Source organism: Atractosteus spatula, chromosome 1, assembly GCF_055471065.1.
Source record: "Atractosteus spatula isolate fAtrSpa1 chromosome 1, fAtrSpa1.hap1, whole genome shotgun sequence".
Classification (NCBI taxonomy): Eukaryota; Metazoa; Chordata; class Actinopteri; order Semionotiformes; family Lepisosteidae; genus Atractosteus; species Atractosteus spatula.
Window position 1 is genome coordinate 12,388,230 of NC_142706.1, and position 14,155 is coordinate 12,402,384.

The 14,155-nt window shown below is 44.9% G+C and overlaps 1 protein-coding gene across 3 annotated transcripts in view; it reads left to right on the forward strand.

Moving 5' to 3' along the window:
* The window catches only part of rnf38 (ring finger protein 38), a 67,575-nt gene that overhangs the window by 5,093 nt on the left and 48,327 nt on the right, over positions 1 to 14,155 (forward strand). The gene's annotated exons all lie outside the window — the stretch shown is intronic.

Sequence of the window (14,155 nt, forward strand, 5' to 3'; positions counted from 1 at the left end):
CTTCGACCGCGGATCATGTTTGGTTGAGATGGGATTAGCAGGTGTGGCGTTGATGAATAGGGAGATGCCCTTTGAATTGGAACGGCGTTTGTAAATCCATGTTAACCCTAACCCTGCCTCTTGGGTTCTTAAAAAGAATTATTCTAAAAAGGGAGGCCACTCTGTGTAGAGACCAGAGAAATACTTATAAGACTCTCATTGTGTGGGGATTTTGATCTGCCTGTCGACTGCACGGACCTACATTTGGCTGAAGTAATAAACTGTGTGTTTTGCACTATTTTAAGTTCAGGCATCTGTCTATGCAAATGTACTCAAAATAAGGTAAGATAAGCTTGAAATATCCCGCACCTGGTCTTGGCACACACAAGAACCAGCAGCTGGTAAACCTGAATTAACTCAAACCGCTCTGCGCTGTAGCCGCTGGGAAGTTTATCTTTTTTTTTTCCCCTTCAGTGGGTGATGTACGCTTCCCTGAATGCGTTTAATATAGAGGGCCTACATACAGTATACAAAGCATGTATTTATAGAATTGAGTATAAAGGACTACAGCTTGAGTTCTGGGAAGTGAGCTATATTTAAGCCAGTCTAGTGTAGGGATGTGGAGAGAAAGAGGTAATCCTGGGAGTGAAGTAACTTCCTGACGTGTCCTGGGCATTTATTTGCAAGGAACCGGTGCTCGGTTGGGTGGGGGGGGTCGGGGGAATGTGCCCAAAATTGCACTGGCTCAGAAAGTCGCCCCCTGTCGATCTGGGGGAAATGTTAAGCGTGTCTCCTGCTATGCTGGCCGGTGCAGTGCTTTATTAGAGTCGGCGCTTGAGACCCGAACGTGGCGGTGGATTGTGACTTTGGTTCTGCGCTGACTTTGCGAAGACCTTGAACAAGTGACTTCAGACGCTCAGTCGTGAGGTCTATGTTAAGAATGGTTTCAAAGCACGAGAAAGGAGCAGACTTTGGGGATGGGTAGTGTGTGTGTGTGTATGGATGGGTATTTATAGCCTTACTGTATTTTTAGCATTTTTGACATCGTCGCACGTGGGTGCGTGCTGAGCGGAGCCTGCGATTGAAACGAATGAGCACTTAAACTGATGCTCGTGGCAGACAAAGCGTTGTTTTTGAGGCGCGTCGTCGGCTGACAGTTGCCAGCGAGAGGCAGCAAAACTAGGTCCCGGTGCGTTTTACGATGGCAAAGGAGCCTTTTTTTGTCACCCGTTTTTAAGAAGTCAAAATTGCCGAGTTTGTGTAAACGCGTGCTTTCTGTGTCATTCTGCCTTCCCTCCTATGAAGTTCCACCTTGGAATTTTACCTTTCCTGTCCGGGTGATTTGCCGGTTGGCCATGCCCTCCCTTGCTTGTGCTCCTCAGAAGTCTTTCCTAAATTCTGCTCCTGCTGTAATGTTTAGTTAGAGAAATTGCAATTGGAGCAGCAGCAATATCCCTAAAACGTATCCAAAAGAACAGGATTTGCAGGCGGGGGCTTTCGGAGAGCCAGCTTGCTCTTTGACAGCATTGCACGGGAGAAATCCTCGGCTGTAATCCAGAAGCAGGATCTTTGACGCAAGGCCAAAAATACAGACTGTCATGAATATACCTGCGTGCCTCTCCATTCCCTTTCGAAAAGTGCTGCCAAGCCTATATGCGCGATACAGGACGTAGCCTCGTGGGTTGTATTGGGTTAAGGGCTAAGCCGGCGTGTCGTGCCTTTTCGCTGTTTATTAAAGGTGCAGGACTGAGTGAAATAAATCACCTCACAGGCTTGAAAGGCTTTTGCTGTTTTCAGGTTAAAGGGTGACCAGCTTTTCTGTATGATTTGGGCTTTGTTTGAACAGGAGTTCCCGTAGCAGTTGTGGATGGAGTTGGGCAGATCTCCTACAAGTGCAGGGCTGTATCTGCTGTGTCAGGTTCTGTTGGAAGTCGTTGGCACTAAAGGCGCCAAAATGTGTCCAGACTCCTAAGCTGCAGTGTGAGGCTGAACAAATATTTGTTATTGACTGTATTGAGTACAGTTGTTGATTTTGGTATCTGGAGCGATTTGCTAATTTCTGATTGTTTATTTATTTAATCGTACCGAATAAGCAGGCAGCAGGGTGGTGCAGTGATTAGCATTGCTGCCTCATCACATTAGGGCCCTGGATTCAGTTCCTGAGGTGCTGTCTGTGTGGAGTTTGTCTGTCTTCCCTGTGTTTGTGTGGGTTTCCTCCAGGTGCTCCGGTTTCACAGTCCAAAGATATACAAGTAATTGGCTTCTGTGAATTAGGCCCTGGTGCGAGTGTATGTGTTTGTGTCCGTTTGTCCCCGGTGATGGACTGCTGTCCCATCCAGGACGTGTCCCTTGATATTTCCCTCGATGGGCTCGGGGAACCTTGACCCCGAGTTGGATAAGCAGTTCTTGAAGGCGATGTGAACACTGAATAATCATCCACACGGCAAGTGGTAACCCACTCGACAACAATGTACGTTGAGGTTTATGCAGGAAATGCCTTCTCGCATAACCCTGGGGTCGCGTAACTAAAAATGTTACTGACTTTTGGAAAGTGATTGTAAGATGCACACTTTTGTAAGACATATTTTTGGTGATTTGAGTTTTTCTTTTTCATATAAAGGCTTGTATTCGATGGTCCGTTACCATGACCTCTCTGCACAACCACACTGCTGAAATAATGCTTTACAGTGTAGTTCTGTTCTACAGGTAATCCTTGTCTTAGTGTTAATACATTTTCTGAATGTTTTAAGTTATAATCCAACCGCTAAGGGGCCATGGTTACATAAACTAGAATATCGATATAAACGTTAAAACTTGCATTAAAAATGTCAAGTTGTTCATACCTAGATTAATCCATTCCATTGAATATATACCTAAAATATTGAGCAAATGCATTCAGTTTTTCTTTTCTACAGTTAAAGTGTATGCGAAACTTTAGAAAATGAACACACACTGGATATTTGTCTAAAACTCCACAGCATCACACTTTTAACAATAATGCAAGAGTGTTACAGTTAAGTTACAAAAAGGTTTTTCAGAACAGGTTTTAACATTGCCAATAGGTAGCATGTCTATACCACAAAAGTATACACACAAATTTAGTTTTTACCATTTTCCACTGGTGAATATGAAGGTATTCGTTTTTAGTGACTGTGGCACTGGGGTGTGTTGGAGACTAGGCATTGAATGGAACTTTTATGGCAGATCATTAAGAAGAATCACAACGTTTAGATATAGGTAACCAAAAAAACCTGTTGATTGTTGTACATTTTGCACCGTCAGGTAGCAGAACTAGCAGAATTATGTGGACCTGACCAGCTGTGGGAGCCTCAGTATTTAATAAACCGTAGTGCTCAAATACCAAACACCTCTTTGCCATACTAAAGTAATCCCAAGGGTTCAAATAAGTAGCCACCCCAGCTTAGAAAGACACCAGTCATCAGCAGCCTTACAGACTTGCAGGACCCTTTCAGTTGTGGAAATTAGACCAGGTAGGATTCGTCACACATTACGTGGTGATGTCTGTGAACTTAAAGCAAACCCATTGTAGTAAGTTAGATGTGGAGGAATATGCTGTCTATTGGTAATTTGGGATATTTCTTTGCTAGCAGGCAGGATAGCTGTCATAAGGCAGGACCTGAAACCCAGGGTTGGCAGTCACAGTGTCTGCAGTAGGTAACAAGTGGAGCAGAACACCCTGCAGGAAAATGCTCCTCTCTACCTTCCCTCTCGTCTCGCAAAATAACTCCTCGGCTCCTTCAGCTGTGTCACGGCACATATTGTACTGTGACTTGTGCATCATGACAGTGTCATTCACTCTTCCCAGCTGGGAAGAGGTGCGAGTTCTGTGTTTTTTTTTTTAAGACCTCAGTGGTGTCTGCCTGCTGCACGGTGTCTCGTGTCTTGCTGTCACGCTGTGAGCTGTGGCACTTTCTTCAGAACTCGCTGTAATTGGCGTTGACTTCGTAACTCATTAGGGGAGACAAGGGGGCCTCCCCAGGGGGATATTACATCTTAGTTGGCACTTAGAAGCGAAATCTTTGCAGTCGAGTTTTGGAGGTTCCTCTGGGCTTTCATGTGCAGAGCCAAATATTCATTTCTCCTCTGTGTTGATATTTAAAATTTACGATGTGGCTGTTATTGAAAACTCTACCTCCCCCCTAAGAAACATATTTGTCATGTCCTGCTCACATCTGTGTATGTCTGCCTAAAGCACATCATTGTAAATGCTCTCAGTGGAAGCAGTGCTACTGAGTTTAATAATTGTGTATTAATAATTGTGTATTAGTCTACAGTTAAAGTGTAATTGTCAGCGTTATCTTTGGATTTTTGGATATAAATATGACCCATCTCTCCCCTTCGCCGGACGTCCGCGGATTCTCCTGGAACCAAAACTGTCGTTCACTGGGACGAGTTCAACAAAATTGGAAAATATCATTAATCACTGTATTAATAGATATCATGACATTTTTGATTAATTAAGCTGCTGCTTGACCTGTTTATGCAGCTGGGTGTTTAATTAGAGCAATCTGAGTGGCGTACTTTACTCAAGGATGCAGCAGCTGTGCCCCCTCTCAGATTTGAACCCGCAACCTCCTAGCTGTGCGTCCGCAGCCTTGTCTGCTGATCCGCACATTGAACAAATGAACAAAGAACATTGTTTCGGAGGAAGGCTGGAAATTACTTTCATCTCTGACCTTTTAATGCAGCTTAAACTGCCCAGAAATGGCAGGCTTGGGTTCCTCATAAGGAGATTCCAGCCTTGAGTCTTCTTAAAAAGGCAGATCTCATTAAGGGCCAATGACATTTTCTGTGAAAATTGAAGTTTGGAAGCGTACCCTTTTTGTTTTGTTTGTTCCCAGAGCTAGAGCTGGAGAGCGGGTCTCTTGAGGACGAGGTCCTTTGAACAGAAAAGAAAGCTGAGGACCTCCTGCCTGGTAAACAATGCTGGTCATGTATTATTGAACAAGGATGCCACACTGGAGGCCCCTGGCCTTGTGGCTTTGATGTGCAGTGGTCCCTTAGGCTGCTGATAGACCTTTAGATCTTAACAGTGCAATTGCACGTGCAAACGGTGCTCTGGTTCACTGGCAGTACGTTCTGGATACGTTGATCTGATTTTCTGCAGTGAGCGTTGCCCCATGAATGGTGTTGGGGGGCACAATTGGCTAACCTACAGGGGAAGATGGGTTTTGTCAGCATGGCTGGGTAGCTTGTTCCATGCTCCTGCAACCCTTGGCGTATCGCGCCTCCCGTGCAGCTTACCTCACACCCCAGCAACTTGCTCCGGGCCTCTTGAAAATAGTTTTTGAAGCAGTCTGCAACGGCAGCTGTACATGACAGTACAGCTTTCTGGGAGCGAAGAAGAAAATGAAGTGCTGAGGAACTGTGGTGGGCTGCTGCAGAAATTGGCTTTCCTTTCAGCTGCTGGGAGTTGTTTAAGGAAAAGAAACAAGGCAAGGCCTGTTGGACCAAGTAGTGGCTTTCGACTGTGCTAAACTGTTCCAACACGTACTTTTTGGTTTTTGAAGCATATTTGCGAGCTTTTTTTCCTTCTTCTGCCAAGCTGCAAAATAGCTGTCAGGGCTGTCAGGCGTGCTGCAGTCCCTTTAACTGCAGTGCAGGGCTCTGTGTGTTCAAGGGCAAGGCCAAAACTTTCTTGTGGGAGAATCCAGGCTGCAACGAGTACATCTGGGCCTAGAGCCACATAAAGGTTGCCCCCCAGTTTCTCTTGTTTTTAAGAGGAAACAAAACAAAACGCCTTTATCTAGGTTAATTATAGCAAAGTCTGCACAGTCTGAACTTTCCAGTACAGTGGTCGTCTCTGGCCCTGTTATTTAAAGTCGGGGCTACAGTATAGCCTCTGTCATGCCGCAGGCCTGGTAAAAAGAAAGCAAACCGAAGGGTTCAGCTGTTTATTTTGAAGTCGGAGCTTCTGTGTTTTGTGCCTCCCTTTTTTTTCTGGTGGTGAGTATTTCACTTGTGGTGTTTGTGCAGTGGTACTGTGAACCATCTGTGGCCTTTTTGGGCAGGTCGAAAAGATACCGTTCCATTTACTGCATGTGTTGAAAAGTGGACGGAGCAGCCGACTAGCTCTGTGACTTGTAAAGAACACTCTAGATACGTCTGCCCGTAGCATTTAAGAGAAAAATTGACTTAAATTATTTAAATGCATTGTTGTAAGGCATCAAGATTTAGGGTATAATTCATGAGCGTCAAAAAATATTTCTTTAAGTTAGTACAGATACTGCATTATGTGGTATAAACAGGCCGGTTTTTGATTCTTTTGAATTATTACTAACATGTTGGAGGGAAACTATTTCTTTACATTTATGAAGTGACTTAGTTTGTAACTTCAGTCATCTAAGGTTTCTCCTTAGCCAGCATTTAGGGCCAATACAGTGCTCCCTGAAGAGAGTCCTAAAACAAGTTACATGCTTCAGCTTCTGCGAAGTCTTGATTTTCATTCACGTTTAGTACAGACTTGGCCAGAGGAAGATCTTATGCATTACTTCTACAGCTTTCTGTAATTGTTCTACCTTGGACATGCTCCTGTCCAGGCCGCAGTCTAGCCCAGTTTAAATCAGTGTTTGGAGCAGTGTCCTGTGTGTTGGCTAAGGTGCCACATTAGTGGGATTTCTGGAGCTGGGAGTACTTGGCTGCTAGGCCTATTGCACCTTAGCTGCTGCAGCCACAGTATTTCCTGGCACATTTCAGAAGAACAGCTGTGTGTCTGACAGCTCTCTCTTTGGAAACTGCCACAAAGCAGGGTTTAAACCAAGCCAGAGCGGCAAGCATCCAGCCTGGCTTACTGCTGGCGGCACAGGGTTCGAGTGTGGAATCAGTTTGCGTCCAGCCCTGGGGCAGAGATGTCGGTTGCATTTTTTGTTCCTCACGTGCATATCTGGGATTATTTTTTTAAAACTAAATAAAACTATGGATTTGTGATGAGGAAGATCCGACTGGACTCCAGCTTAAATCTGCCCTGTTCTTGTGCTGTGTGGATGTGCATGTGGGAGACGGAATGTAAACTAAATTCTTTTTCAGTATCCAAGACTTTATTTTTGCTTTTCTGTGTGACTTTGCATACCTGCATGTGCTATGTGTCTAAATAACACTTCTCTACCAAAATGTTATCCCAGCACCATGTCCCATAATTCCTGAGGATTGTAAAGTAGTAGCAGACCAGGCTTTTCCCTCAATGCTGGTCTTGAGAATGAAAGTGACCTCACAAAAAGCTTGCCCGATGTGCGTGTGAATGCAGCACACTATGGAAAGCAACAGCAGACCCGTCTAATGTCAATTCAGACAGCCTTGAGGGTTTACAGGCTGCTTTTGGTAGATGATAACCTATCAACATCAAATGCAGTTCAGGTTGCTGTAAACTACTGAACCAAAAGCGCATCTCATTCATCTTCCGTCAGCTTTTTGGTCCAGTACCATCTCAGAAATATGGCAGCATCCGGTAGAATCGATGCCTTCACCCCTAGAGAACTGTTCATTGTCAGGAGCATTGTTTTGGTATTGTGGCATATTAGAATCTGATTTATATTTCATGTGTCTGGAAGGGAGATGCTGGAAAAAGTGAAGTTACAAATGATCATCATTATCAGCAGCGAATATTTACATTCTGCCCCTCATTCATTTCAGATGCCTTTGAAGACTTCAGGTGTCTTTGGTTTCACGTTCACAAAAAAAAAGGGTTTTCATTGTCAGCCTGATTTCAAAACAAAATTCGACCCACACCCCCTTAAGTTTCCAGCACTTGGATGCATTTCAGTTTAATGTGTTCGAATGTGTGCCAGGGGATGGCAGCTGCTAAACCGTGGTGTGGCCCAAACTGCTGCACAATGGGATTCTTCTTCATTTCCCTCTGCTGGGCCGGGGCCTCGTTCCACAGAACGACACCATGGATGTTGTCGCCTTGCTTAAAATAGCCCTTTACATAATATCAATTACACGTTGTGAAAGAAAACCGCTGTTTGGTTCCTTTCATCCCTCTGAAGTGGTTGGCAGGTTTTGAGACCAGTGTCCAGACACTTCAAAGAATCCTTCATTTTGCGCACTTGTTGTTGTTGTTGTTGTGGGTTTTTTTTCCCCCACCTCCGGTCGAGAGGGTCTCGTGATGCTGTGGGTGGTCTGAAAAGTCATCAGTGGCTGCGAGTGCTCCAGTGGGCGAGACCCCAGTAAACATGGGGAGGGGGGGGTGGACAGGGAATTGCACTTTCTTTGTGAACAAATTAGAGTGGGGGAGAGGCTGGTCAAACAAAATGTCTCGGGGAAGACCCTGCTAGGATGGGTGGTCTCTGTTTTGTTAAACAACCAGACGCTGTGCTTTACTAACTGCTAATCAGCTCCGCGCCGGGGCCTTCTTCCACGTTTTTTCCACGCGCGGCTTTGCGTTCAGGCCCGCCGAGCGGTTTTTGTTCCGTCTCCAGCGCGGCTGGGTGTCGAAAGCTCAGAAAAAGCTCTCGGGTTAATTCCTCTCCGTGCTCCGTCTCCCGTCAGGCTGCGCGGAGCCCGGCCGGCCGGTATCCTGTTGCCTTTCTCTTCCCCCTGCTGGGGCCTCCAGGGCCTGGCTGCTGCGGCGTGGGCCTGAGTGGCGTTCACAGCGCGGCCTTGTCGGGCCCGGAGGGTGGGTGGGGGGGGGGGGGGGGCTTTGTTTCGGCTCTGTGGGAGGCTCGCCCTCCCCTGGAAATAGGGGTCGCGAGGATTGGGGCGGGAGGGGGCAAGTGACAGGGACAGGCTTCTTTACATCAGCTTGTTTTGTTTTTTTTTTTGAAGTCGAGCCCACAAAGGCATCAAAACTCTGACTTTTGGGGCGTGGGGTGACCTCAGGACGGCGATGGGGCCCCCGACCTGAGTATCAGGTTTCAGTGGAGGTGTCATTTGTGTTTCTTCAGTGGTTCAGGGACTTTTTTTCTCACCCTTTTCTTTTTTTTTTCCCCAGCTCTTTAGAGAATGTGTGCGTCTGTGACCTATTTAACCTGAACTGAGGCCTCTTTGCCGAACCTCGACAAAGGGAAGACACCTCCAGCGCTGGCGGGGAGGGAGGCTTTAGGGGGGGCCTTGGCCTGCGTTGGGAGCTCAGGGCTGGGTATCAGAAAACATCGCAGGGCGAGCGTTATTTATTGACTAAAGATGTAAATGACAAGTGCGAGCAGCAGCTGGTAGGTGCGTGATAAAAAGTAAACCCCAGACCCAGCTGCCGGAGACAGGACTTCCGTGTGGTTACAGCGAGGGCAGCGTCTGCGGCTGCTCCCGCTCGGGTAACATCGCTCGCTCAGAGCGGGGGAATCGAGAAGAAGCCTTTCCGCTTGTTTGGCGCAGGGGGCTAGGCTGCCGCTGCCCGGTTCGCTCTGCGTGCCCACCACCCTCTCAGATTTTGGGAGGGGAAAAAAAAAAAGTGATTAAGTAAGCGGTGAAGACGGCGTGAAACAGACGCACAGACCCGGCCGCGAGGTGAAATTTGAAGCTGGCCGGGCGTGGATCGAGAGCTCCCCCCCCCCCCCTTCCAAGTTAGAATTGGCAGCATTGTTTGTCAACGGTATACGGAAGTGTGTCTGTGTGTGTGTTTTTTTATCCTTTATGGCTCAGCGCTGGAATCTGTCACTGTATACCACCTCTGGAGGTTGAAACCCAAGCCTTTTTTTCGCTTTGGGCCGCGTCTTCGCGTTCACAGTGACGATGCCGTATCCTTGATAATCTGGTCCCAGGTGGGGATAGAAATAAAGCAAGCCCACTATTTTACAGTATAAGCCCAGTGCCGGGCTGGGATAGATCTGACACCCAACTGGAGCCTGACTTCAGACAGGACCCTGACACACCAGTTTGCATATCCTGTGTGGTACGCGTTGTTGTAGTGTAAGATGGAGGATTTTAAATTATTTCCCTGCAGCAAGAGGACGAGATGGCAAGGTTCTGGCTGAAAAGAGCGAATTACGGCTGTCTTTGCATCCAGGTCGGTCTGACAAATTGATGATTGAGACTCGTTTGCCCTGCTGTGAAAAAGTGCTTGAGTATCTCTCTCTCTCTCTCTCCCCCCCCCCCCCTTTTGTTGGATCCACAATAGCACCCATTCATCATTCTAAATAAAATAATGCAGGAACACACATAGTGTTTGAATGTACAGAACGTTCTGTGGGCTGGATGCTTAAAATGTTAAGCACTCTGCCAGATTTGCATTTGTGTTTTAGAAAAGGAGAAAACTGATTTTTGTCTCTTCTTATAAATATGTCATGGGCACTGTTTCAGGTGTGCTCTTTTACCTTCAGTGCTGTAAAAAATAAATCGTCTCGTTTGTCGTCTAGTGGAACAGGTCTGAAATCTGCCCTGCGCTAAAAACTGATGAATCCATTTCTCCCTACTGTGTGCTGCATATGAAACTGCAGAGAGGGTCTCTCACTAAAGCTGACGTTCTGTCAAATATTAGTGAGTGAGAAAGTTGAATTCGTTGAATTTTAAACCCAGTTTAAAGCTTTACCTTTTTGTTTTGTGAAATACAATTTTGATTAGTTCTAAGATTTGAAGAGCATAACGTTTGCAAACCACAAAGCCATTACTGCCTTGAGCTAATCTAGTAGCTAATTGGCCATGAGGATCTTCTACAACGACTTTGTGAAAGAAGTTATGGTATTGGTTTCGACAGCAGGCCTGAAAGCACACATGCTGTTACTCCCTTATAGTATGTGGATGTTGGGCTGGGCACTTCTCCCAGTTGTGTACATCCTTCTGCTTCGGAGAGGCAGTTATGCAAGTTTTTTTCAGAATCTGCTGACAACTTGCATCTGACCGGGTCTGATGTTCTCTTGCGGCCTGTCCCTCACTCCTCCACCAGCTGGAGAGTTGTGCAAGGACTCGCGCGAGTCAGTATTTCCTTCTGAAGCGACGGTGAGTCGCACGCAGATATGTACAGCGCCCAGTGACACAACTGAATTCACTTTGGGCTTGACGAAAGTGAAGAAGACGTAATGTAAAATGTCATGAAGCACGTGTCTTTATTTTAGCAGACAAATAGCAAGGGGAGGGGGTGACATTTATCATGTAATACGGTTAGATAGATTGAGTCTACTTTGAATTGCTTGCTGTCCTATCAGTGATGCTGAACAGCATTAAGAGAAAAAACGTGGCATAGCTGACTGTGGAAAATCTGCATCAGAGCAGTAAGTCTTAGAAGAGATTCAGGTTTTACAACAATTAAGACTCTCTGCAAAGGGTGTGTTTTGCTTTTATTTGACACTCGAGTAGCAGTGGAGTGTCGTTGAGAGAGCTCTGTCTGAAAAGAGCAAGAGAAAGTCACAGGTCTCTGCTTATGAATCCACCTCCTTCCTGACTTCAGTGCAAGACGAGACGGGCTCAGGGGGTTTATTTCGAAATGGTTGTGTACAGTGTCTTCTGCACAGGAAGGGTGCTTCATCACAGTGACCCATCTTGTTGCATTAGCCTCTCTCTGAGCTGGTGTGCAAGACAGTCTGCAGGTATTGTCGAGTGTCTTAAGTGCAGAGTGACCATGATATGCACGGCTGTTGAACAGTATTTGTGTACTGTGATGTTTATCATGTATGATTTGCTACGCAGATACTATTCAATAATGTTTAAAATGTCACCACCTTATGCAACAGGATTTTGTATCCTTTAGGATTTGCTTTTTGTATGCATATGTTAAAAAAATTATGGTAGCGTCGTGTAAAGGTAGATACTGTGTCCCCACACTGCTCACACTGGCGAGATCTGATCCGTGCAAAAGGAGAAACTCTCTGAAGCGTTGTGGCACGCATAACGCTAACTCTTAAATGTTTTTTGAATATCTGAATATTCACAATGATTATACTGATTCAAAGAGTTTTTCACACGCCTGACTTGTGATTCCATTGAGCAGCATTGTGGCCCTAGTATGCAAGTTTAAAAATCGGGCGTTGCAGACATCGGCAATGCACACTAGTGAGAATTAATATATCGATGCCATAGGAATGTGAGACAGTAAAGATATTTTTGCATGCAGAACAGTGGTGAAGCAGACTTTTGTCGATTCACAAGCTACGCGTTTTCTGCATGACTTGTTACTCCAGTCTGTTAGATTATTATATATTTAGGATCCTCTCTATCCCTATAGAAAATAGAAACAGCTCACAAACTTGGGAATCTTAAATCATCCCAAACAGCTTGGTGCGATTAAAGCCCCAGTGAAGATCTCATGTACGCAGAAAGGCTGCGATGTGTGTTTGGGTGAAGAACTGAGTTTTTTTTTTAATTGGGTGGTGTGTCGAGGAGAGAAATCTGTAGGATAGCAGGAGAATCACACGCACACCTGTGTGCCTTTTACTTCAGCAGTGGGGTTTGTAGCATTTCTCAACACCTGTTTGCTTCCTCTCTACTTTTCCTTTAAGAGCTTTGACTTGTCTGGAACTGGAGCTAGGCTTGTTACCAGTGAGCTACCATGACCCCTGACAACATAAGCAGAATCAATATCGGCATCAGGCAGGCCGCAAATCACAGACATGCAGCAAGTACTGCTATGATATAGAAAACGTCTGTGATCTGTAAGCTACCCCCAATGAGCAGTAACTTTGTAACGTGTGTCATCTAGGGGTCAAAAAATCAAAGCGACAGATCTTATGCCTCAAAAGAATGTAAATCTTTTAATCCATGCGCAGGTTTTACTCAAGTCGGTTGAAAATCTTGAGCCCTAATCACGATTAGATTCTGACCTTGAAATATGCAGAAGTCACTCCCAGACAATATTATAACATTTTTGTGTAATGATGTCTTTTTCTATGCTATTTCATGTGTAAAGTAACAAAAAAGGCAGAAAACAAAATTATGAAATGTAAATGGAAACTTTTCAGTTTTGTGGTCTGTCTGTTCGTATACAAGGAGCGGGTTTTTATTTTTTTGTAATATATTGTACTACATAAAAAATGTTGTGTGGCAAAATTCAGTTCTAGGATATATTTCCTTTTAGTATTCACATCTTTGCTTGTTGGCATTGAAACCAAACCAAATCTAAATAAGTGGGTATAGGAGTTGGTTTAATTTTTAAGGTTAGTTTGTTGAATAGTAAAATGTTACACAGCATTGTGTCCTATGCTAGATTATCCTAAATGCTAGAATATAGAATTTCCAGAGCGCACACCATGCAAGTTTTACATCATTGCAGTGTCTGATCAGTTTTCAGCACGCTGTTTCTTATTTTTGACAAATATGGACACTTCTTTTTTAAAAAAAAAATGCTCTTCTATTTTGACCTAGGTACAGAACATACCTTTCTATTCAATGAATGAAAGCGACTTGAATGGGTAGACCGTGTCTGTAATTTTTGTAAAAAACTGTAATTTCTTCCACTGAATGACAAACCCCTTTTGTTTGTCTGACTAATGAAGTTTTTTATGGTTTATCAGTATCAATTAATTCAATTATGGAAGTGGGTTTACCCCAGATGTACTTAGTAATGCCATTGTAATTTGTAATTGTTGCTCAGCACAATAAGGTTTAAGAACAGTGGATTAAAATCGCAGAAAGAGACCTCATTTGTGTAGTGTGTCAAATTTTTGGAGTTTCGTAATCACATTGTGGGATTTCCATCTGGCTCTCCCCCTGGGATCGCACTGCTCGTCCGCTCATCCGTGCTCGATGTGTTGCAGGTTCGAGCCTTGGTTAGGTCATGTCAGCGCTGACTGTGACTTGTCAAGTGGCGAAACACTTTTGCTTAATGCCACCAGTGAGTAGCGATGGGATTAGTTTGGATGGTGATAGATGGTGACCTCTGCAAACCCCCTGATTGGGTGCAGACTCACTGTGAAGGATCACTGAAGGACGTGGTTTTCCTCCTATCAGAATTGATTCTCCTGTACCTCACTATGGTGCTTTTGCGGTACAGTGGTTGGGGTTGGGGTGATTGTCTGCACTTAATTTGTGTGGATATGGGGTTTGATTGCCAATTGGGTGGGTATGTTATAATAACAATTAGCAAATGTATATTTTTTGAGTGAAAAATAAAGCTGCCTCCCACTTAATTCGTCTCTGACAAAGAAGGAACAGTTGATGCTCTCAATAAATATTTGAAAAATCATGGGCTCATCATGACCTTCCTGAGATGGTAACAGTTTTTCCTGTGTCAGGGCCACCTGACTTTGAGAGACGTAAATGCCGAAATGTGTAGAGAGAAACGAAGCTCTGT